This window comes from Zea mays, chromosome 9, assembly GCF_902167145.1.
Source record: "Zea mays cultivar B73 chromosome 9, Zm-B73-REFERENCE-NAM-5.0, whole genome shotgun sequence".
Lineage (NCBI taxonomy): Eukaryota > Viridiplantae > Streptophyta > Magnoliopsida > Poales > Poaceae > Zea > Zea mays.
The window spans coordinates 110,675,971-110,701,963 of NC_050104.1; the positions used below are offsets into that span (position 1 = coordinate 110,675,971).

A 25,993-nucleotide genomic window follows, 5' to 3' on the forward strand; every position below is an offset into this window, starting at 1 on the left:
GTACATGCTGTAGTAATGGGTGCTGAAAGTGTCGAAGACAGAGGAGAACTGCTCTAAGTCATGCTGGAGCTGCTGTTGCTCTGCTGCATGTTGTTCATTCTAGTCATAATTGGATCATGAACAGTGTCTTGGATGTGAGTGCGAAGCTCAGTAAGCTCAGAGTTCAGCCCATCAAAGTTATCATCAAAGTGAGTCTGCATGGCATCCATGCGCTGGTCCATATGGGTCAACATGCCCTAAAATCGGCCATCCATATGTGTCTGGAGCCCTTGCTGCATGTGCTAGAAGTAAGGATCAAAATAGCCTGGACTAGGCTGCCAGAACTGCTCAGGCTGTGGAGGAGGTGGAGGAGGAGGCATCTGCTCAGCTGCATCAGCCTCAGGAGCAACTTCTTCATCATCTCCATCTTCTTCCTCATCATCTAGGAAAGGAGTAAGAGGTCTGGTGAGAAATCCAATCTCATTCTTGAAAGTCCTAAATGGAGTGTGAGCTATCTCACAACGGAAGCTTGCCAGAGCTTGAACCAAGGACACCCTCCACCGGAAAGGCGCAATCGCGCTCACCGGAGTTCGGAACCCCGCCAGCGCACGTGGACCGCGGTGAGTCTCTGCGCCATTTTCCGATTCACTGCACACATAGCCTCTACGTCATCCTGTGGAGCTCATCGTGCCGTTTAATTGAACTAGATCGTCGTGGTTAGGCCGGAGCTCTCGCCGCCGACGAGTTCACCCGCCTGCGCGCGTGGACCGATCGATTCCGGCCACCCCCGTCGCCAAGCCGTACCTCGCTGTGACCGCCAGGACCTCCCGAAGTCAACCCCGCCCCTCGCCGGACCTCTCTCGACGCCGGTAAGCCGCACCGCCCTATTCCTTTCCGCGGTTACTGTTTATATAATGGGAGGGACCTCGGGGGAGAAGAAGAAAAGGTCAGGGGGTTTTGTGCGCTGTCAGCGACTCAGGGGAATAGTAGCGCATGAGTATAAATGAAGGGATTGATTTAGAAAGAACCCAGGGTCTTCGGTGCAAAGTGGATTTCGAGGAAACTTTTTTTAAATATTCTGATTTAAATGACAACAGAACTTGAAAAATTCATAACTTCCGTTTGGTTCATCCAAATCAAGTCAAATCAATTTTGCCAGATTCTAAATAATATAAACTACTTAGGAAAAATATAAAACTCCTAAGTGTTGCAGAAAACTTTAAAGTTATGATTTAATTGATTAATTGGTCAAAAGCTAAAGAAAATAAGGGAAAATAGATACACTATTAGACTGGGGTTAAGAAAATTTAGAGAAGTACTTAATCACTTCCTAACCTGTTTAAAAATAAGAAACCCCTCTGTACACCCCATTAAGGTAGAGTTTGCCATTTAAATCACTTTTTGCTTAAAGTTGAAAAAATATAAAAGGTGGTTTAAATAAAGAACCAGAGAGCACCCACATTTGTGTTAGCTTTCTTATTCAGTATAGTTCACTAGAAAATTTTATTATACCCTTGTTTAGTACAAAAGAAATGAGATACCTTTTATTTTAGGAAAACAAGGAAAACTTAGAAAAAACCCTAGAAAAATAACCCTGAGAAGAAAACACCCCAAACCTTGGGATAACAAATGTTTTGTATTTATAAACCTAGAAAAATTATAAGTTTTGTTGTTTGACATTTCTCAAATAACAAGTTAGTAGTAAGTGCCTTTTTAACATTAAACTTAGAAAATCACAACTAAATAACCACCAAATAACCTTCTGTGATTTTTGGCACAGAAGCATGTTATTACCTTTAGATACCAGCAAAAATGACCCTTAGGATAGAACCCACCCCTAGATAAGAGTTGTAGTGCAAAGTGACCCCCTTTGCCCCAACTTTTTTTATTTTGTCCCAGGATTATTCTAATTATTCTGGACCCCAAATTTATAGGACAGGCTACAGTAACCACTAGTAACCCACTGTAATTTTTATAGAATTTTTGGAAAAACTTAAATCACTGTTGTAGTTTAAACACACTCAAAAATCATAAATGGAAAAGGAAAAGGGGGATTAATGGTGGAAACTAATGTTACCCTAACCAAACCAGCAAAACCCCCCTTAAATGCCTACTAAAACATCTAAGGGGCAATCCAAGTTTCAATCCACTATGCTTATCCCTAGACAAAACCCAAACCTAAATTGATAAGCATAAACCACTAAGAGCCACGTATGACCAGGAAACCCTAAGTTACTAACTAACTTAGTTTTTATTCACTTAGCATAATAATTACTAAATCCTGCATAATCATAGCATACATATTCTTATTCACTGCATTCGATAGATTGCAACCTCGCGGACGAAGAGTACATCCTCGTGCCGGAGCAAGGAGTTGCTCAGGAGGTAACCCCGAATCCAGCACCAGAGCCTGCCACAGAGGATCTGCCTGCCCCAGCTTTGGAAGGCAAGCCCCGGTTTATGCATAACCAGTTCTATATATTATTTTACTGCACTTAATGATTGTAGGCTTGTATTGTGCACTTAGGTGTAGGAGTTGCCTGAAACCCTAGTTGCATTACCTCAGGATTTCCTTTGAGATGGATACTAGTATGCTAGGTCGAGTAGCTGCTCTGCTAATTAGGGATCTCGGTAGAAGTCGAGTGATTTTTCTAGCACTCGCACGAGGTCAGGAATTTGGTTGCATCTACTTTCATATCATACTGATATTGGTCGGTAGACACAGATCCATGGGGATGCGTGGGCTACAAGATGGAAATTGGAATAAGGATTAACGTGAGGATACCTGTGTCAAGCGTTTGAACGTACTAAGCACATGCCGAGAAATATGGTAAATCGATAAGCCTAGTACCTGATTGAACCTGGCAGTGGACTTTACCCCTCACGTGACCTGAGACGTGGTCTCCCATTCCGGTTATGGTGGGTACAAGTGCGGTCACTGCACGACGGCAGTCGAGGTCAGTGAGGCATTATACGCCAAGGCGGTGAGCCCTGATCTGCTGATGGGGAATTGATGGGGACGGTTGATGTGTGTGGGGACGGAGTGCCTCGCCACATCGTGTGTTTAGGTTTACCTTGCAAGGATAAAAACTCGATTCGAATCGTCTGCTTCTCGCAGCTAATGAGACTGCTTGATCCATTGTACTACATTGAGTAACAAGTAGAAATGTGTTGGTGTGGCAAAAGATGTTGATTGCTAAATTGCTTGATACCATGAATGAGTAGATAGTACACATTTAGTCTTAAGAGAGTTACACTAAAACTTGACAAAGCTAAAACTTGATTTTTAGACTCAGCTAGTGCTTTTGGCAACCAAACCCCTCAGCCAAACAGCTGCATGTCTAGAGGTAGAGGAGTAGACTCCTCACACCGGGTAAGTCTAGCTGAGTATTAGTATACTCATCTTTGCTTGTGGCATAATTTTACAGGTTCTCTGGAGGACATGGTTGCTGGAGTGACTTGGCCGTCCATCTTGCCACCGGGATGGACAGTCGAGTGGGACCCTACCTCGGCTGAGGAGGAGCACGAGGAGTGATGGTATAGGCTTCCCCATCCCTCCGTTTACTTATCGTTAGTTTTATTCCGCTGCATTCCGAACAATGATGACTACTTTTGCAAAAACTCCGATGATGATGTAATAAATTTAATACTCCTTAATGTATGGTTTTATGTTTTATTGTATTTGCTCTGTGCCTCACCATCGAGTGAGTATGTGGTACTTGATCCTGTTAGTGGCCTCGTCGTACTAGATCCGAGGGACTGACGTGTTTATTCTATTTAAGTGTGGTCTAGCCTCTAAGGCGGGACTTAGGCACTTAAGTTGGAATAATTCAGGTGGTTCCGCCACAGCTGGTATCGGAGCTCGTACCACCACAGAGGAATCAATAAACTATAAATACCATCCTTTTTCAAAGTAAAACTGGTTAGAAACAAATGTTGGATAGATCATCAGGACGATAAGGATAGACCTAGGACGTGAAGCCTTAGGATAATAGAGGGGTAGCTAGGTGGCTATTTGAGTAAGCCCTACCGGCTACTATAAGGGATGGGAGTTCTTCCCTATTCCCTCTAAGTTGATGTGAGGTCGTCCAGGACGAGCATGCATGCATCCTTAATTAAACTACTTGATGATTGGGTAAGAACTTTAATACACCATAATAACAGATTAAGTGCACCCAGTGTCATTGTCGTAGTCATGGAAAGGCTGAGTTTGATCCCTTTTTATTTTATAATTCTTTTTCTTTTTACTTACGCTTAACCGTACACAGATGACTTCTCACGGATCCTCGGATGAAGGGAATGCATAGTCCCACACTGACGGGCTTGCACGAGAGGGTTTCCCCCGTATCTTGTGGGAGGTCCTTCAGGGAGCTGGTTACACGACGCCTCCCTAGTACGCGGTGCAACTGTTTGAGAAGCACCGAGTGCCCCGCTGTAGGGTGAGGATGACCCTAGAGCCTCATCCCCTGCAGCCAGGATGGCGTTCGTTGGATTCAGAGTCTTTTGGATACATGGCTAAGGATACTATGGAGGCAATTGCTCTTCACGGACTGACCACCTTCTGCGGATTCCACCCCTTGGAGCTGTCCACTCACCCCATTGGTTTGTTCCCCGCGGAGAAGGAGGACAACCCAATGTGGAAGGACCAAGTGGAGCATGCCAAGGATATCTGGGCTATCTACCCAGATCAGACTGCCCACTTGACGGTGCGGTGCATGAATGCCTTGTATCGTCTGCAAGTGATGCGTGGAGAGGCAATGTCCCATCTGATGGCATTGTTGGAGGCGACCAAGATCACTTTGGATAACAGAGAGGAACTTGTGGTTGACTTGTCCACTGAGATGGTGGAAAAAGACCTACAAGTGGAACAATTGTCAAATGAGATCCAAGAGCTTGAGGAGCTAGTGGGAACGAGGGAGAACACCATTGAGGTTCTCGAGGATCAGCTTATCAACACTCAGCAGCAACTCACGGAGGCTAACCAGCATCTGGATATGCACCACCAGGAGATCCAGGACATGGAGGCCAACGAGGATGTCAACATCGAGGGAGGAGAGGAGCCTGCCTCCAGCTTGGACACTGCTGGCTCAGGGAGACCACCTTCCCCCGAGTCGAGCGTCGCCTCGTTTGCCCACTAGGTCGCTTGGATAGAGTTAGAAGTCTGTGACGGTAGAACTCCTCGAGGCTAGCTTAGCTTTTGCACCCCTAGGGTACTAGGCTAGATAGAGTTGAGTCTTTTGAGTTACTGATGTAATCATGATAAACTCTTTTGGAAGTATGGATGATGGATGATGCCAGCTTAAATTTAAGAAGGAAAGTTTATGCCATGTGAAATCCTTTCTAAATTAAGCAAGAATATATTGGTTTTACCCCTTTGACTCTTTCACCACGATTTAACATTGAACCTCGGAAATATAATATTGAAAATATACATGATTTTTCAGATGGCAGGAAGAGCGCGTCGTGGACAGAATGAGCACATTCCTCCACCACCGCCACCGCCTCCTACTCTGCAAGAGCTGATGGCTCAGCAGAACGAGATTCTGCGACAGTTGGCGCAGCATCAACCGCCACCTCAGCATTATGGTGGTGGTGATAATCAGCGTCACCCGGCAGTAGCCACTTATCAGGAGTTCCTCAGTACCCAGCCACCGTTGTTCACCAGGGCAGAGGACCCACTTGATGCTGATGTATGGCTGAGAGTAGTGGAATCCAAATTCCTGCTACTCCATGGAGTTTGTTCAGAGGTGACTAAGGTCAGGTTCGCCACCCAGCAGCTTCGCAGACCCGCGCGGACATGGTGGGACCACTTTCTTGCTATGCAGCCAGTTGACCATGAGGTGGAATGGAGAGAGTTCAAGGCAGCTTTCAGGGGGCATCATATACCAGTAGGCATTATGGACCGCAAGCTCAACGAGTTTCTGGCACTCACTCAGGGGAACCGGACAGTGTTACAGTATGCTCAGGCCTTCAATGACCTGTGCCAGTACGCCGAATATCATGCAGACACTGATGAGAAGAAGAGGGACAGGTTCAGGAGGGGGCTCAGCACTAAGCTCTGTGACCGTCTTAACACAGTCAGGGCCAACAACTATAATGAGTTAGTCAACATGGCCATTTCTCAGGAGGATTGTATCACAGCTCGTCAGGCAGAGAAGAAGAGGAAGACCCCTGTGGCAGGACCCTCAGCTCAGCCACAGCGCTTCCGGATCGTATCTGACACTCAGAACAGGGGACCTCAACAACAGCAAGGACGTTGGGTGATTCGACCCCAACAACAGCAGCAAGCACCTAACTGCCCTCAGCCCCCAGTGCAGAGGAGCAATCAGCAGCAGCAGTACCATCAGGCCAATGACAATAGGTGTTTTACTTGTGGTAACACCGGACATTATGCTAAGAATTGCTCCAGAAACCAGCAGAGGCAGGGACAGAATGCCAACCAGAACCAAGGCAAGAGGCAGAAGGTGCAAGTGAGGTAAGGCAGACTGAACTTCACCACCATGGCTGACATTCCAGAGGGAGCACCCGTCATGACTGGTATCTTTTCAGTTTTGAATTATCCTGCTATTATTCTTTTTGATTCTGGTGCATCACATAGTTTTATCAGTGCCAAATTTAGTGCCAAGTGCCAATTACCTTTTCACCACACCAATGGGGGTATTACAATGTCAACACCAGGAGGCAGGGTTGCCACCTATCAAATCAACAGACATGTGCCTATAAGGTTTGGTAGTCTGATAATTAAAACCACCCGCCTCATATTGGGTTTGGATAGTGTGGATATCATATTGGGAACTGACTGGTTAACAAGACATCAGACAGTAATTGATATTGCAGCTAGGGCCATTGAGGTGCACTCGCTGACTTGTGGTGAAACCACGTTATATTTGCCCGATCAGGGTTGTACTCGCTCCTGTGCATTCACTATGATAGAGTCCCCGGTTGAGAGAATCCCTGTGGTCTGTGACTACCTAGATGTTTTTCCGGATGAATTGCCAGGGATGCCACCCGATAGAGACATAGAGTTCGCAATAGAATTGCAACCTAGAACTGCACCTATATCCAAGAGACCCTATAGGATGCCTCCAGCAGAACTGGCGGAATTGAAAAGGCAACTGCAAGAGTTGTTGGACAAAGGGTTTATTCGCCCAAGTACTTCACCATGGGGATGCCCAGCCTTGTTTGTAAAGAAGAAGGACGAGAGTCTGAGAATGTGTGTCGATTACCGCCCTCTCAATGCGGTGACCATCAAGAACAAATACCCACTGCCCCGCATTGATGTTTTGTTTGATTAGTTGGTGGGAGCCAAAGTGTTCTCCAAGATAGACCTTCGCTCAGGCTACCATCAGATCAAGATCCGTGCCAGCGATATTCCCAAGACAGCTTTCTCTACCAGATATGGGCTTTATGAGTTTTTGGTGATGTCTTTTGGGCTGACCAATGCCCCGGCTTATTTCATGTATCTAATGAACTCAGTATTCATGCCAGAGCTGGACAAATTTGTGGTGGTTTTCATTGATGATATTCTGGTCTATTCCAAGAATGAATACGAGCATACTGAGCATCTACACATCGTGCTTCAGTGACTGCGCGATCATCGTTTGTATGCTAAGTTGTCTAAATGTGAATTCTGGCTGAGGGAAATTAAATTTTTGGGTCACACAATTTCTCAGGATGGGATATCAGTTGATCCTAAGAAGGTACAAGAAGTAATGGATTGGAAACCTCCTACCACAGTGCGGCAGATTCGGAGTTTTCTGGGATTGGCAGGGTATTATCGACGATTCATTCCGGATTTCTCCAGAATTGCCAAGCCAATGACTAAATTGTTGAAGAAAGGAGTCAAGTATGATTGGAGCCAGAAGTGTGAGGATGCCTTTCATACGCTAAGGCAGCATTTGACAACCGCACCAGTGCTAGCTCAACCTGACAACACCAAGCCCTTTGAGGTTTATTGTGATGCTTCCGGTACTGGATTGGGATGTGTCTTAATGCAAGACAACAGAGTAATTGCTTATGCCTCCCGAGCACTTAGACCCCATGAGCAGAACTACCCCACACATGATCTGGAGTTAGCAGCTGTGGTTCATGCTCTCAAGATTTGGAGACATTATTTGATGGGAGCTCACTGTAATATTTACACTGATCATAAGAGTCTCAAATACATCTTCACCTAGGCTGATCTTAATATGAGGCAGAGGAGATGGTTAGAACTTATCAAGGACTATGAATTGGAGGTGCATTACCACCCTGGTAAAGCCAATGTTGTGGCAGATGCTTTAAGCAGGAAGGCCCAGTGCAATTGTATGAACATGGATGCAAGAGTCACCACCCTATGTGATGAGTTGTGCAAGCTAAACCTAGAGGTTGTTTCCTCTGGTGCCTTGAGTTATATCTCAGTGGAGCCCACCTTACAAGAGCAAATAGTCATGGCACCCCTCCAAAGGACTCTACCTAAAATCTCGGGACGAGATTCCTTTAAGGGGGGAGGGCTGTAACACCCCAGGTGTTACTTAGGGTCTTCACTCAAGACTACACAAGCCAAGCCCATCATCACATGTGGTTTAACTGGAGCAAAGTACACCAAACTTGGAATTCAAGACCCTAAGTAAGTGCAACCCATCTTAGATGTCATGCCTTAACTTATCATGCACATATAATGGGGAGAATTGCCTAAACCCTAATTCAAACCTCTTTGGGCAAGTGGAGCACTAGAAGTAAGTATGAACAAAAGGGTATGAAAACCACATGATCATGACTTGGGCCAATTATAAAAGATATAGTACACTTAATACCCTACAAATGATAGTAAGAAAGTGACCCCAAAAAGAATTCAGAAAAACCCCAAAAGGTTCACCAAAGGGTTGAGCACCAAAGAAAAATCAAAATTTTTCTAAGTCCAAAACCAACCCTTGGCCAAAGATCAAACATGTTCACCCTCATTCAAACTTCAAAACCATTTGACCCAATTGACAAAGTGGCGCCAAAATACCTCTAGAATACCCTGGAGAAAGTTGAACCCCACCCTAAGTCGTTTGACATGACTTGGCATAGCTTTTGTCCCGGTTTGGACAGCTAGGACAGAGGCAACTTCTCACCCCTATATCTCCCTACCCCGACCATATCTTGGCTTGGGACTCACATAAAAAATGTAGGATATGGTGCAGGGAAGAGACCGTACACAGTGGTATTGCCAAGATCTGCACGCTAAGGTGCTCAAATCGGTCGTTGAACCATGGCAGAAGCAAGCACACACGTGTTCAACGCGGGCTGACACTCGGGGGTGCACTTAGAGCACGCCCGTGCGCGAACCCCCGTGCGCCCGCGGCCGCCCGTGACCACGCCCGCGCCACGGCTATAAAGCCCGACCAGTGCCCGACTATCTTCCCCGTTGCATCCTCTGTCCCGCGCCAAACTCCCCGGAGCTCGCCCATAGCTCCAGCGACCTCTCCGCGACCCGCCAGAGCCGCCCGAGGGCAACCACCGTGGCCGAACCATTTCCCGCCCTCCTCCGCTCGATCCATGCCCCTAGGTAGCTTCCCTAGGAGGCCGTGAAGCTTGCCAGAGCTTGAACCAAGGACCCCCGCCACCGGAAAGGCGCAATCACGCTCGCCGGAGTTCGGAACCCCGCCGGCGCACGTGGACCGGGTGAGTCTCTGCGCCATTTTCCGATTCACTGCTCACATAGCCTCTACGTCATCCTGTGGAGCTCATTGTGCCGTTTAATTAAACTAGATCGCTGAAAGGGAAATGTGCCCTTGGGCCATTTCTAAGTATTTTGGTGATTAAGTGTCCAACACAAATGGTTATGTACTTAAACTATGACAAATGGTGGACAAAGTGAAAATCAATACAAAGGTATGATTCTAGACTTAGTACATTGGTTTGTGTGTACTAACATATTTGTCTAAGTGCTAGAATCAGAGAAAAGACAAATGGAAAAGACTTGGCTCGAGCAGCCAAGACTCTGCTCAGTCTGGGTGCACCGGACTGTCCGGTGGTGCACCGGACAGTGTCCGGTGCGCCAGGCTGACGTCTGGTGATCTGCCTGCTCTCGGATCTCGACGGCGGCGTACGACTATAATTCACCGGACTGTCCGGTGGTGCACCGGACTGTTCGGTGAGTCGGCTGCGGCGAAGTCGCCGCCCTCAGGAATCAAGTCAACAGCGTACGGCTAAAAATCACCGGACTGTCCGATGAGCCAACGGTCGGCCGAGCCAACAGTCGGCCGCGCAATCCGCGCGTGACGCGTGGCCGGGCCAACGGTCTGAAGGGGGCACCGGACTATCCGGTGTGCACCGGACAGTGTCCGGTGCGCCAACGGCTCCAATTCTTCAACGGTCGGCTGCGCCAGAATAGGAAAGAAATCCGCACCGGATAGTGTCCGGTGGTGCACCGGACTGTCCGGTGCACCAGTCGACAGGAGGCAAGATTTGCCTTCCTGGATTGCTAACGGCTCCTAGCTGCCTTGGGGCTATAAAAGGGACCCCTAGGCGCATGAAAGAGTACACCAAGCATACTTTGAGCATTCTTGATCATTCACACTTCGTCTTTGCGCACTCGTTTGACATTCTTAGTGATTTGAGCTCCGTTCTAGTGAGAACTTTGTGATATTCATTTGAGCTCAAGTCTTGGCCATGTGTGTGTGCGTATTGCTGTGGACTTGTGTGTGTTGCTCATCCCATCCTTACTTCCGTGTTCATTTGTGATCATCTTTTGTAAGGGCGAGAGACTCCAAGTTGTGGAGATTCCTCGCAAACAGGATATAGTGAAAGGAAGAGAAACACCGTGGTATTCAAGTGGATCTTTGGATCACTTGAGAGGGGTTGATTGCAACCCTCGTCCGTTGGGACGCCACAACGTGGAATAGGCAAGTGTTGAACTTGGCCGAACCACGGGATAAACCACTGTGCCTCTCTGTGTTGATATCTTTGTGGTTATTGTGTTTTGCAAGAACTCCTCTCTAGCCACTTGGCTTTATTGCTCTAACACTTAATCTAGTTTGTGGCTTTAAGTTTTAAGTTTTTGTAGGATCACCTATTCACCCCCCCTTCTAGGTGCTGTCAATTGGTATCAGAGCCGTTCTCTTCAAGAAAGGGACTAATCACCCAAAGAGATGGATCCTAAGGGAAAGGGGATGGTGGTCAACGACAATGAGGAGTCCATCTTCAACGAGCCAAGGGACGACAAAGTCAATGACTCCGGCTCGAGTCAAAAGAAGAAAGACGAAAAGAAGAAGAGGCGTATCAGGAAGGTTGTCTACTACGACAGTGATGAATCTTCCTCTTCTCAAAAGGACGACGAATACGAGGAGAAAAAGAAAACGGTTAACTCGAATTTTTCTTTTGATTATTCTCGTATTCCGCATAATTCCAATGCTCATTTGCTTTCCATTCCACTTGGTAAACCCCCACACTTTGATGGAGAGGACTATGGATTTTGGAGTCACAAAATGCGTAGTCACTTGTTTTTCTCTTCATCCAAGTATATGGGAGATAGTAAAAAATGGGATGCGATTTGATAGTTCGGATAACTCCATGTTTATCAATGAACAAATCCATAAAAATGCACAAGCTACTACTGTTCTTTTAGCATCTTTGTGTAGGGAAGAGTACAATAAGGTGAGCGGCTTGGACAACGCCAAGCAGATTTGGGACACCCTCAAGATCTCGCATGAGGGGAACGACGTCACCATGCTCACCAAGATGGAGTTGGTGGAAGGCAAACTTCGAAGGTTTGCAATGATCAGGGGAGAGGAGCCAACTCAAACGTACAATAGGCTTAAGACCCTGGTCAACAAGATAAGAAGCTATGGAAGCACGAGATGGACGGACCACGACGTAGTCCAACTCATGCTAAGGTCCTTCACTGTCCTTGATCCTCATCTTGTAAACTCTATTCGTGAGAATCCTAGGTACATCAAGATGACGCCCGAGGAAATACTCGAAAAGTTTGTAAGCGGGCGAATGATGATCAAGGAGGCGAGATACGTTGATGAGGCGTTGAATGGCCCAATCTACGAGCCTCAAACCGTTGCTCTCAAAGCAACAAGTAGCAGGGAGGCGCTACCTAGCAAGGTGGCGCAAGTTGAGGCAGCCGGGCTAAATGAGGACGAAATGGCCCTCATCATCAAGTGCTTCAAGACGACGCTCAAAGGTCGCAAGGAGCATCCCAACAAGAGCAAGACAAAGGGAAAACGCTCCTGCTTCAAGTGTGGTAAGATTGGTCACTTTATTGCTAACTGTCCCAAAAATGATAGTGACCAGGAGCAAGGAAAGAGCAGAAAGTGGGAAAAGAAGAAGACCTACAAAAAGACGAAGGGCGAGGCACACCTTGGAAAGGAGTGGGATTTAGATTGTTCCTCTTCCAACTCCGACAACGAAGGGCTCGCCGCCTCAGCCTTCAACAAGTCGGCTCTCTTCCCCAACGAGCACCACACCTGCCTCATGGCAAAGGAGAAGAAGGTAAGTACTCGAAGTACCACTACGTATGCTTCTTCATGTGACGATGAGTCTAGTGATGATGAAGTAGACTACGCTAGCTTATTCAAAGGTTTAGATAGAACTAAAATTGACAAGATCAATGAATTAATTGATGCTTTGAATGAGAAGAATAGATTGTTAGAGAAGCAAGAGGATCTTTTATATGAAGAGCATGATAAATTTGTTAGTGCACAAAATTCTCTTGTTTTAGAAGTTAAAAGAAATGAAATGCTTTCATGTGAAATATCTACTTGCCATGAATCTATTTCTAGCTTAAAGAGTATTAATGTTGATTTAAATAATAAGTTAGAAATAGCTAATAAATCAAGCTCTTGTGTAGACCATGTTGTGATTTGCAATAGGTGTAAGGATTTTAATGTTGATGCTTGTAGCGAACACTTAATTTCCATTTCCAAATTAAATGATGAAGTGGCTAGTCTTAATGCCCAACTTAAGACTAGCAAGAATGAATTTGACAAACTAAAATTTGCAAGGGATGCCTACACTATTGGTAGACACCCCTCAATCAAGGATGGACTTGGTTTCAAAAGGGGAGCCAAGAACTTAACAAGCCAAAGGACTCCCACTTTCACAAAGGAGAAAGGGAAGGCCCCTATGGCTAATAGTGCTCAAAAGAATCATGCATTTATTTATGATAGGAAATTTTCTAGAAATGTTCATCATGATAGGAGTTGTAATGCTTATGATTCAAATGCCATGTTTGCTTCAAGTTCTTCCTATGTGCATGGTAGAGATATGCCTAGGAAAAATGTCATTCACACTACAAGAAACTGATAAAAGTTCGTGGGTTTTGTTAAGAACGTGGGTACCGACATTCTTACATTAGGTAAGTTCATAGGTTTTTTTAAAAACGTGGGTACCCACGTTCTGAAATTAAGTTCGTAGGCCCTAGCAAAAACCGTCAAACTTAACCTATTAGGAACGTGGGTACCCACGTTCTTAATTTAAGTTCGTGGGCCACGTCGATACCGTCGAACTTAACCCAAACTAAATCCCTAGCGTGGGTCGCTTCTCTCTTCTATCCCGCCTACGCGCGAGCCGCCGGTCCCTGCTCCTCCCCCCGCGCGCCGCCTAACCTGCTCCAGGTGCTCCCCTCCGCTCATGCTTCCTCCCCCACCTCTCTCTTTCGTCTCCTCCGCCGAGCCCGCCACCACCCCCGACTCGCGACGCTCGACCTCCACATCCTGTTGGCCGCCGCAGATGCGTCCTCCACTTTCCGACCCGACCACAGCCTCACATCCCTTGTCGCCGCCCGCCTCGCGGCTTCCCGCCGCCTCCCTTCGCTCCAGCGCCTCCTGGAGCTCGTCCTCACCCGCCCCTGCCCCTATCGGGATGGCCACATCTAGGCTCCTCAGGGACCGCTGGACCCTCTGGTGTTGCCGCTCAAGGCTTCTATGGCCCAGCAGTAGCCGCAGCCGGAGAGGGAGACAGCTGAGCCCCTCAACCTCTCTGTGGCTCCTCAAGGTCAGCAGTAGTCGTAGCTGGACCCTCTAGTTTCTGCGCTTTGAAGTACCATATACCATGAAAGAAACAAGTAACATTTGAGTACTACTGCTGTACTGCAGAAAGATATTCTACAGAATTTTCTCTCACGATCTTTTTTGTCATTGCAACTTTAGGGCTGTGATAGTGTGATAGCTATTGTCTAGATATGCAGGTTATTTGTACTCTGCTATATCGAAGGCTTACAAAAATAACTATAGTGTGATCTACTGGTAATTCTTACCCTTTGTAGTGAAAAATGTTAGTAGAGTAAGAACGTGAATGGTTTAAGGGAGTAACCGAACAAAATTGTCCGGTATTGAAGTCAGGAACTGCATGCATTCTGGTATGAAGACTGAATGTTTCAGTAGTGACTCCATCAGTAATTTGTTTTCTTTTAAATGGCAGTCAAATCAGAAGTTACAAGGTTTAAGGGAAGAATTGAATGCGATTGTCCCATACTTGGAGGAGATGAGAAAGAAGAAAGTTGAAAGATGGGACCAATTTGTTGATGTCATAGAGCAAATTAAGAAGGTTGCATCTGAAATCAGGCCTGCAGATTTTGTACCCTTTAGAATTTCTATGGATCAGTCTAATCTGTCTTTAAGAAAGCTAGAGGAGCTAACGAAAGAGCTGCAATCCCTTCAGAAGGAGAAGGTCAGCATCGCTTGTTCAAATCCTCTTTATCTGTCTAATGAATATTACTCCCCATGTCTATTATTTTCCTTCAATCTCTACTACTCTTCTCTACTACTCTATAAGACCTAAGGAGGGCGTCCCTCCGCCTCCTCGTGGGCTTGCTCCCAGTCCCACGTTACCTTGGAGATGTTTTCGTCGACGCACTCACTAACCTCCGCCTCGCGCTCGCACTGCCTGTACTTTTCCCGTTGATTCTGTACTTGATCAGACTCGTCAGTGCTTGCAAATGATACTGATTGTTCTGCTCAGCTTTGCCCCAAAAGCTTCTGCAGCATCCTAGGGCTTTGATATGGGTGGATTTCTCCATTGACGAACACAAGGACATTCTTGTCCATCGCAATGTGAACTCTAAGCGTCCACCAAATTGTTCCCACCTATTGGGGACTTGTTCTCAAATGCTATGAATTAAGAACAAGGCAACATAAAATGTTAAATGTTAATATCCTTCGCCCTTCGAAGCATTATTTCCCTAAGGATATAATGATTTTCGGACGAAGGTTATGAAGGACGTACCTTCATCAGCATAAAATATAATAATGAAGAAGGGATTATATGAATCATATAAGTTAACATGAACAGCTATGAATTATTAACAATTCATTTCTATTTTATTATGATGACGGAATAGAAATGATATCAAATTACAAATGTACCTTCAGATCGTGAGAAGGTGAAAGCACAAGTGTGACGCAAAAGCCAATGTCAAATCCGCGTGAACAGTACGGGAGTACTGTTCATCTATTTATAGACACGGGTCGCAGCTCATGCAAAATTACATCCAGGCCCTTTGCCTTTGATAATAACTCTATAGTAATTTATCAGGGTCTAGATAGCCTTTTCCTCTTTAAGTCGGTTTCCTTTTTCCTGCCAACATGCCGAAGCTCCCTTGCGCACGACTTCGGCTCTGCGCAAACCTTCGTGTTCCTTGTGCTTCGTCCTACCGTGGCTCTGATCCAAGTCCGAAGATACCTGTTAATGTACTTTACTTCAAAAACATTGTTAAATCATGTTTTTGAGGACCTTCGGAAGCCGAAGGCCCCCAACAGTAGCCCCTCGCAATATTAATTTGTTAGAATAATAGATTCAGATTGCGAAATGGACGAAGGCTATGAGCCGAAGGTCCGAAAAAACACCTTCCCCTTGCTAGAATAGCAACAGTCATTGGCAACTGGGACCCTCCAGTCTCCAACATAATGAGTTTATAAATAGGGGCTCGCCACAATTTATTTGACACGCTCTCTTGCCATCCGTTCTGCCTGCTCAAAAAGCTTTCTGCCCACAAATATTTGGTTTTCTCCTTAGTTTTAAGCTTCGGAAACGAGAGGAAGAATTCCGAAGAGATGTCTGAAGAGAAGAAGGTTGTTGCCGAAACGAAGCTGAGCCTTTCTGAAGAGATGCATCTGGGTTTTCTTGAGTCAATAGCGAAGACGAACACGGAGAAGATTACAAAGGAGATCTTAGAAGGTTTATCTGAAGATACTGGTGATAGTGACAGCTATGACGCAGATAGTGGGGGTGAAGACTCCGAGGATCGGCCATGGCGACCAAGCCATTCAGTCTTCGGGAAATCAACTATCGGGCAAAATCACCTTGAAAACATGAAGGGGAGATACTTTCGGATATGTCCATTGTGAGAGCAGATGCCGGGGAAAGAACTGTGCCGGGCCCTGAAGATGATGAAGTCGTTATTTTCCGAAGCTTTTTAAAAGCTGGGCTACGATTCCCTTTAAGCAGATTCGTGGTAGAAGTTCTGAAAATATATCAGGTTTACCTTCATCAACTTACCCCTGAAGCAATAATAAGACTGGGAATCTTCGTCTGGGCTGTGAAGAGTCAAGGCCTAGAGCCAAGTGCAAAAAGCTTTTGCAATATTCATGAATTGTTATACGAAACAAAACCCTGGGGCAAAGAGCAATATCATAACAACTTTGGTTGCTACAGCTTCGGTGCTCGCTCTGGATCAAGCTGTCCCGTGCCCACCTTTCGGAAGAGATGGCCCGGAGAATGGATGAAAGAATGGTTCTATGTAAAAAATGATTTGAAGGTTCGAGAAGATATTAAGGATATCATCATGCGCCCCATCTGGCAGCGCTTCGGACTCCGGAAACCGAAGGTAGAAATGGATGAAGCAGCCGAAGAATGCCAACGGGCCTTCGGCGTTGTCTGCTCTTTTATCGGGACAAGGGACTTGATACAAGAACACATTGCCTTCAGAGTATGGCCTCTTGCAAATAATTGGGAAATGCCGAAAGAGACTGTTAGAGAAACTGACGAAGGTGGGCTAGTCAGGCTGAAGTATACATTCAAGTATGGAGACAAATTCGTTGAACCAGATGATGATTGGTTAAAGAGCATTGAAACCGTAAGTGATGAATTGCTTGGGGCATACTCGAAGGCCGAAGATACTGCAATGTCAGTAGCCTTCGGAGGCCGAAGAAAGAAAAGACTGAACCGAGTTTTTGATGCAATTGGGTTCGTGTACCCTGACTACCATTATCCAGTGCGGGGGCAAAAAAGGAAAGGTACAGCTTCTGCAAAAGAAACCGCTTCAGCTGCTCCTAGCGAGCCAACACCGAAGAGAAAAAGGGTGAAAGTTCTCACACACCGGCCACACTACATTGAACTAGCCACAGTGCCTGAATTCGGCAGCGCAACATCTTCGGCTCCCGAAGCTAAGGGATCAACTCCGCTGCCAGGAGCCACAGAGTTGGCCGAAGCGCCAACAACAAAAGAATTGGAGGAACCACAGACTCTGTTACCAGAAACCAAAGAGTTGGCCGAAGCGCCATCGACAGAAAAGATGGAAGAAACAAAAGCATCAACTGAGGAAGCAAAAATATCAGAAATTTTAAGTCCTTCAGTAGAAATTGAAGTAACAAAAATTTAAAAGGGGCCAATAGTGACCCCAAAAAGAAAGAGAATGGTTAACGTATTGGATGTTTTGGAAACAATTAAACTTCCAAGCACAACCCCAAAGAAGACTACTGAAACTTCTGAGGCGCTTGTTGAAGTATCCGTTGCTAAAGCTCCGAAGCAGCAGACTGGAATTGAAACCGGGCCTTCAGAACCGACCAAGGTAACACCTTTGGAAGCAGAAGAAGCAAAAATTACGAAGGCCACCGAAGAAGTGAAAATGTCAGAGCCAACTTTGGTCGAAGAAATTGATACCGCTACCCCCGAAGCATCTTCCAAAATATACGATTATATCGTGCGACATGCTTCGGGGAAGAAATTGTCGAAAGAAGAAGTTTTTGAAGCTAATCACTATGCCAAAGAATTGAAATATCCGAAGGGGGCGCTAGTGTTCAATGGGACAAACGAAGAAGATTTCCTATACTGCCTCCCGGACAACAAAGAATTGTCCGTCTGCCGGGAGATGGCTAAAAGTATGGGGTTTCCGAAGCTCGAAGCTGGCTTATGTGCTATGACGAAAGAAGATCTCGCGGACAGTCTTGCGTACAATAGCCTGAAGGTATGGGAATTTGAAAATTTTATAATTCGTAACTCATTCTTTTATTCTTATACGAACTCTTTTTCATATAGGGTTTAATTCTAAGCAATGCATTGAGAGCACAAAAAAGTGCCGAAGATGAGAACTACGAAATTGCGTTCAACAATCTACGATCAGAAGTTATTAGACTGAGAAACGAAGCTCTGGAAAAAGATAGAATTCTGCTCACATTGGTAGATAAGGTAAAGAAGGACGAAGCTACTTCAAAGGCCCAGGCCGAAGCCCAAAGACGTGAAATTAAAGATCTTCAGAAACAACTAGCTAGAGCTAAAGAAGAGCGTATACTTGAAGAAACAAAACGCGAGCTTAGTGATCAACTGGCCAATCATTTAGAGATGAGTGTTAAAGAGCTTCGTGCGTCCCAGAGGAAATGTTATGTTAAATCCATAGAGTGTGTCAAAAAGATAAAATCTAGCTTCGCCAGCATTGGCGCATTCTCTAGTGAAGAGAATTTTTTTAGAGGCAATCCTGAAGGTCCAATGGAATGGATCAGTCACGAAGCAGAGGCCTTCGAAGAAATTCTGAATAGCCGCGGGGACATCTGCGCTTTTTCGGGTGCTAGAGGAGTTGCTACTGTTTTGGAGAGAATGGGTTGTGAGCATGTAAAATCCTTAGCTCAGTCCGAAGCTGCCTTGTCCTCCGAAGACATCAAAGACCCCTCGGCCGAAGCAAGCATGGTTGGGGGAAAATTCTTTACTGATATCTGGGACAACGGCGGCCGAGAAATGGCGCAAGAAATTATTCAAAAGAGTGAAAAAGGCATTCATGATGCTAGGAAAGTAGCAGAAGCTGCCGAGAAAAGTACAGAGCCCGAAGGGCACATAGGTATTAATTAGTGGTTTTTATCATGCTGTAATTTTTAATTCCAAACTCTGTTCTCGGTTTGTAATAGTAATATAGCCGTATCTTTTCTTCCCTCAGAACCTGCTGAGGCATCTCCGGGCCCCCACCCGAAGGGGGACGATGAAATTAGAAAAATGGCTGAAGACATTATGGATAAGGTTGTCAACCAACTTTTGAACGAAGCTGCAGAGATAGTTCTCAAGGAGAATTAAATCGTTATTGTAGAAACATTTAGAGCATAAGATGTGTAATGTATTGTAACTTTGAATGTAACATATAGTCTATTTATAATTTAATTCTTTACGATGCATGAAACTTTGCGTACATACCATTTTTTGAGCCTTCGGCGAAAAAACACCTTCCCTTCTTTTCATGCTTCGTGAAGAAAACCTTTTCTGTATCACAAGAATTTATTTACTTCTCTGATAAAAACATCCAAGCTTCGTGAACTATCCTCCGAAGCTTCTCTTCACTTCGATTCGTCTTGTGCCTTAGCACGATTTTCTCTTTTCCAAAATATGTTCCAAAGATTAACATTGTATCCCCTTTCTTGTTCCAGATGCAATATGTTGTATGATGCTTATGTTATGCAAAAATGATGTGATGATGTTATGTTATGCAAAATGATTTTTATGCCGCAGATACATATCCCTGTAATAAAGCACACACACTTTATATATCAGCGCTGACTTTTCGCTGTAAGCCTCCCTTAGGAGCTTCTTCGCCTTTTACTTTCAGCGGAATCAGCGTTTATTTTTCGCTGTAAGCCTCCCTTAGGAGCTTCTTCGCCTTTTACTTTCAGCGGAATCAGCGTTTATTTTTCGCTGTAAGCCTCCCTTAGGAGCTTCTTCGCCTTTTATTTTCAGCGGAATCAGCGTTTATTTTTCGCTGTAGGTTTAGAAAACTTACACTGCGCTCCCTTAGGAACGACTTTTTACTGTTTCGAACAATTTGTACCGTGTCCGTTAGATCAAATTTTTGATAATTCAAAGGTCCTCCAAATCAGTATAAGTTCGTATGCTTCGGCAACTCAAGCCTATGGAAAAAATATATCTTTATTATGGTAAAAGACGAAAATATTACAAGGAATTGAAATTCAACAAAAGACATTAAAACTCTTCATAATTGTTTCTTATTGACAAAAGGGGAATAGTGAATGTAGAAAATGCAAAAGAACTGCTATTGAGGTAGGATATTTGTCAATAAATGTGTTTCGACTCTGGCACAGTGCTGTTGACTGTGCGAGCTTCGGATTCCTCTCTAAAATCCCTCTGAAGATGATTGTGCTGACTCCCTTCTGGCTGTTGTCCTCGCTGGGTTGGCGGTGGCGGTGGAGGTTGCTGCCAGGATGCTTGGGATTGACTCGCCGAAGCAACAGAAGCTGCAGGGTGATTGCCTACATACTCTGGAATATAAGGTGAGTGATACGAAGCAGTATGCATGACCTGCTTCGGTTGACTCTGTTGCGCTGCTGCTTCCGCTATTTCCTTCTGCTTCTGGATGGTAACATGGCACATCCTGGTAGTATGGCCCTTGTCTTCACCACAGAATAGGCAATATACTTTTCTTGGCTGGTCTCCAAACCTTCCCCCGAAGCCCCTGGCGCCTCTGCCCCTTGGCGCTGGCGGCCGAAAAGAACTCTGCTGTTGGGCCGAAGCTTGTGAAGAGTGCTGTGGCCTTTGCTGCTGGCTCCCTCGATCATCAGTTTGAGCAGAGTTATGGATTGACCTAACATGCCTCAGGTGAAATCTTCCTCCGAAGCCCCTGGTCATTTCAGAGAACCTGAATGCTTCCTCCCTTCTTTGGCGGAAGTCATTGTCAGCTCGAATGTATTCGTCCATCTTCTGGAGCAGCTTCTCCAACGTTTGTGGTGGCTTCCTGGCAAAGTACTGCGCTGACGGTCCCGGCCGAAGCCCCTTAATCATGGCCTCAATGACAATTTCATTGGGCACTGTCGGCGCTTGTGCCCTCAGGCGCAGAAACCTTCGGACATACGCCTGAAGGTACTCTTCATGGTCCTAGGTACACTGGAAGAGAGCCTGAGCGGTGACTGGCTTCGTCTGAAACCCTTGAAAGCTAGTTATCAGCATATCCTTCAATTTCTGCCAAGAAGTGATTGTCCCTGGCCGAAGAGAAGAGTACCAAGTCTGAGCAACACTCCTGACAGCCATGACAAAAGATTTTGCCATGACTGCCGTATTGCCACCATACGAAGATATCGTTGCTTCGTAGCTCATCAGGAATTGCTTGGGGTCTGTATGACCGTCATACATGGGGAGCTGTGGTGGCTTGTAGGACTGGGGCCATGGTGTAGCCTGCAATTCTGTTGAGAGAGGAGAAGCATCATCAAAAGCAAAGTTTCCATGATGGAAATCTTCATACCAGTCATCCTCATTGTGGAAGCCTTCCTGATGAAGCTCTCTGCGTGGAGGCCTTCGGCTTTGATCATCTTGAACAAGATGACGGACCTCTTCGGAAGCTTCGTCTATCTGTCTCTGAAGATCAGCTAGACGAGCCATCTTCTCCTTCTTGCGTTGCACCTGTTGCTGAAGGATCTCCAGGTTTTGGATCTCCCGATCCAGGTCATCCTCCGGAGGTGTTGGACTGACAGCCTTCCTCTTCTGGCATCGGGCCTCTCTAAGAGAAAGGATATCCTGATTGGGATCCAGCGGCTGTAAAGTACCGGCCCCTGTCGCTGAAGCTTTTTTCGGCGGCATGACGAAGGTGATGCTTGCCGAAAGTGTTCAAGACTCAAAAAATGGAAGTGAGTTCACCGGAGGTGGGCGCCAATGTTGGGGACTTGTTCTCAAAGGCTATGAATTAAGAACAAGGCAACATAAAATGTTAAATGTTAATATCCTTTGCCCTTCGAAGCATTATTTCCCTAAGGATATAATGGTTTTCGGACGAAGGTTATGAAGGACGTACCTTCATCAGCATAAAATATAATAATGAAGAAGGGATTATATGAATCATATAAGTTAACATGAACAGCTATGAATTATTAACAATTCATTTCTATTTTATTATGATGACGGAATAGAAATGATATCAAATTACAAATGTACCTTCAGATCGTGAGAAGGTGAAAGCACAAGTGTGACGCAAAAGCCAATGTCAAATCCGCGTGAACAGTACGAGAGTACTGTTCATCTATTTATAGACACGGGTCGCAGCCCATGCAAAATTACATCCAGGCCCTTTGCCTTTGATAATAACTCTATAGTAATTTATCAGGGTCTAGATAGCCTTTTCCTCTTTAAGTCGGTTTCCTTTTTCCTGCCAACATGCCGAAGCTCCCTTGCGCACGACTTCGGCTCTGCGCAAACCTTCGTGTTCCTTGTGCTTCGTCCTACCGTGGCTCTGATCCAAGTCCGAAGATACCTGTTAATGTACTTTACTTTAAAAACATTGTTAAATCATGTTTTTGAGGACCTTCGGAAGCCGAAGGCCCCCAACACCACCAATTTTCAAACATCTGGTATTTAATTTGGATTGCAAGTAAAATTGTATTGCTTATATGCTGGTGAGGGAAGCACATTTTTTTTGCTAAAAAAGCAACTTGTAAGTATTTTTGTGGTCCCAAGTTCGTCAAAATTTCAGATCCGTGACCATGCTTGATTACTGAAACAAGAATTACAGAGCTCAAGCACTTGCAGCATGTTTGGTTGGAGTAATGAATTAGTACGTCCACCATTTTTTCATTCATTTCCCTTTTTTCTTTTTATGGAATGAAATAGATTGATACATAGTTACCTCAGTCCTCATGAGAAAATAACTAATAATGCCAGTATTAGTACAAGGATGACATGATGATTCCAAAAAATTTGAAGGAATGAGTTCACGATGTATCACCCCATGAAACGATCTATTTACATGTATGTTCTCGTGCTTTCTCATGCATTGTGTAATTATATATTTTCCCTGTTTGTTAATGTCTTCATAGATCCGGTAGCACAGAACTTGTATTGTGCTAGATAGACAGCAAGGCAACTCGGCAAAGCAAACTAGGAGCAGTATATTTTCTCCACTACCGTCCCGGCCCTCCCTGGCCTTGCCATTATCTATCTACCCTTGTCTATGTCTACAACAAAAAAGTGAGCATATTATTTATTTTCTCCATTGTTCGCCTGGAGATGATAATGATCTTATGTGAATCGTCTTTATCTTTTTAGGTCCACTTATATGATATTACATTGCAAATAAGACCCGCCATCTCTGTTGATTTTGGTGAGTCACTAATCAAGGCAGCTGTTGCTGATCCAAATGGGCATGATGTCTATGTTGGCACAGGAATAGGGGACCTTTGCTTCCTTCGACATGAGAATAGGTAATATGCTGGCATGCTGCTATATGCTATCCTCTTCTTCAATACAGAATTGAAAACTTGATCATATGACACGTTCTTAGGATGTTATGTTTAGTTTCTACTTTTTGTAGTGTTGGATTGTTTCAACTGGCAATGCACCTTCTATTCCACTGTTGCTACTTAAGTTTTTTCTCCTATTACCCTCCAATCTGCAGCTAAGGTGATATTACAACTAAAAAAATGCTGACCTTACATGTGTACTCATAGGAATATACATTTTGGGTAGACTGAAACATGTGCTATAATTTGTGTAAAACTATTATTTAGATGGACCCTAAACCCTTACATGAGTGGTGAGTTCAAACGACTTCGGATGTAGCTTTGAACAAGCTGCCAATAAACCACTTCTAAAGACTATATTATGTAGCCGTGCACACCCGCTCGCCATCGCTCTGCATCACCGGAGGTCCTCGCGAGCGATCCATCACAGATTTTGCCGTCACCATTTTACTCATGTCGTCCATCGCTAGGACCCTGAGCCATTGAAGGCTCGTCAATTTGTGTTTCGTGGCATCTGATGCAGCAAATCAAACCAAGTTGAAGTTATGCAAGATTGTATGTAGCTCATAATTTCTACTAGGATAACTGAAATTTAAATAGAAAAATTAATTCAATCCGTTGAGAACCAAAGGTAGTCTATAATACCTTCCGTTGTTTTTAATATTCATGTACTGTCAGGGTGTGTTCTTATCTCATTTTTTCAGACCAATGTAACTCTGACAGTAGAATGTGGTTCACTTTGGAGCCCTACTGTTACTGATCCATAGTGTTTTGGGCCAAAGTGTTTATACTAAATTGGTAGACCATAGAAAGGAGAGAAAGGTTGTTGTGGAGTAATTGTGAGGCCTGGTACTATGCAAAATAGTGAGTAAAATGTTCTTAAACTAGCTCTGCCAGGCTGTAGTGAGTGGTGTCAGTTTCAACTAATTGAATTTGGGTTCAGTGTGATGTGCTCCACTTTTGGGCACCATAACTTTGAATATATGCATTTTTGGCCTAGGAATTCTATAGCAACGTGAAAGAGCTATGCTTGGTGAACCACTTTGATGTAGTGAGGTAGGTATGTCCTTATGTAGAAATGGGAGAAAATGGGAGGTGAATTTGGTCCTGTAGTCGAACTGAAGAAGTTCAGAGCAGTCCAAAACATCTGAAAATATCTCAGTCCACTAAACTTGTGTCCATTAAAATGTATTGCAGACCTGAAAGAGCATACGAGACGTGCTCATTGCAGACCTTAAAGAGCATAGGAGACAGAACTGGAAGAGCATAGGAGACGTGCTCATTTGATTGGCGAGGAAGGCTATGCAGCTGAATTTAGCGATGAGGCTATTGAGGCAGGTAAAGATCATATCCTGGAATGTAAACTTGTGTCCATTAAAATGTATTGCAGACCTAAAGATAATGGGAACATGAGAACGATCTTATCTACCTTCGCTTCCTACAGGAGCTGTTGATCCTACGCTGGTGCTGGTACAAATTGAGGCTCACATTGCCACAGTGAAAGAGGAAGCTTTTAGCAGGAAGGATATTCTCGAGAAGGTTGAAAGATGGTTGAATGCATGTGAGGAGGATGCTTGGCTGGAAGATTACAACAAAGTAGCAATGCTGGTCAACTTTATATGCAAATCTCTGTTCTGTTTTTGTTTACTGGATATTAAAAGTTCCCTGAACATGACATCTATAGGATGACAATCGTTATAATGCCGGGAGGGGGGCCCACTTGACACTCAAAAGGGCTGAGAAAGCTCGTATTTTGGTTAACAAGATCCTAGGTAATATTTGCCTGTCAGATTTCTATTAGAGGTATCACATATTTTATGTGTTCTGCTCATAGAATGTTACTCATCATAGTTCGAACCAATTTACCATTGCCATGCCTGAAACAGGACTGGTAGATGTTTTAACCACAAAAATTGTAGCCTGGGAGGCAGAAAGAGGAAAGGAATTCACATACGACGGTGTAAGTTTTCTTATTCCTGTACTTTTTTTCTTGGATGTTTAATTCCTTTCAGAATCAAGTACAGTCAGGAAGCAGTTCTTTAGGATCTTCTGGAATGCTATACGAAGGAAGCTCGGGTGACAATGCTCCATTTGATATTAATGACTTTCCTCAGTTAACTGGACGACCTAATTCTGCTGGAGGTGGTCAAGGACAATATGGTAATACTGCAATGCTACCAAATATTCCGATGATATCTAGACTATATATAACTTCTGACTACTCTTATTTGAAGGATCACTGAGAAAGCATGGAGTAAGCGTCAATGCCATTGTACAACAAAACCAGGAATTCAGCATTCAGAATGAAGATTTTCCAGCTTTACCAGGTAATAAAGGTGTGTGCTCACCAATCACCATTGCTAGTCTCATTATGCATGTAATAGAGAAAAAAGAACTTACCCTTGTTTGACATGATATGAACGGCCACCTGTTCCTGTTACCAGCCACTCGTTCCTGTTACTGGTCCAATTATTTTTTAGCTTTGTGCACTTACATTTCATCTGTTATTATTTATATTTTTAGTTTGGATAATTGCATTCAGGCATTCACAATATATGCTATAATTCAGCACTACAGGATAATATACCCAATAAAGCCAGCACAAT

The 25,993-nt window shown here is 44.6% G+C and overlaps 1 long non-coding RNA gene across 1 annotated transcript; it reads left to right on the forward strand.

Annotated features, from left to right (window-relative positions):
* The first annotated feature begins 14,374 nt into the window (after positions 1-14,374).
* On the forward strand, positions 14,375-25,734 carry LOC109942282 (uncharacterized). Its single transcript, XR_002265004.2, has 7 exons — positions 14,375-14,622; positions 23,194-23,348; positions 24,585-24,725; positions 24,832-24,983; positions 25,072-25,159; positions 25,274-25,547; positions 25,622-25,734. It is a non-coding gene; the product is annotated as an uncharacterized lncRNA (long non-coding RNA).
* The last annotated feature ends 259 nt before the right edge of the window (positions 25,735-25,993 follow it).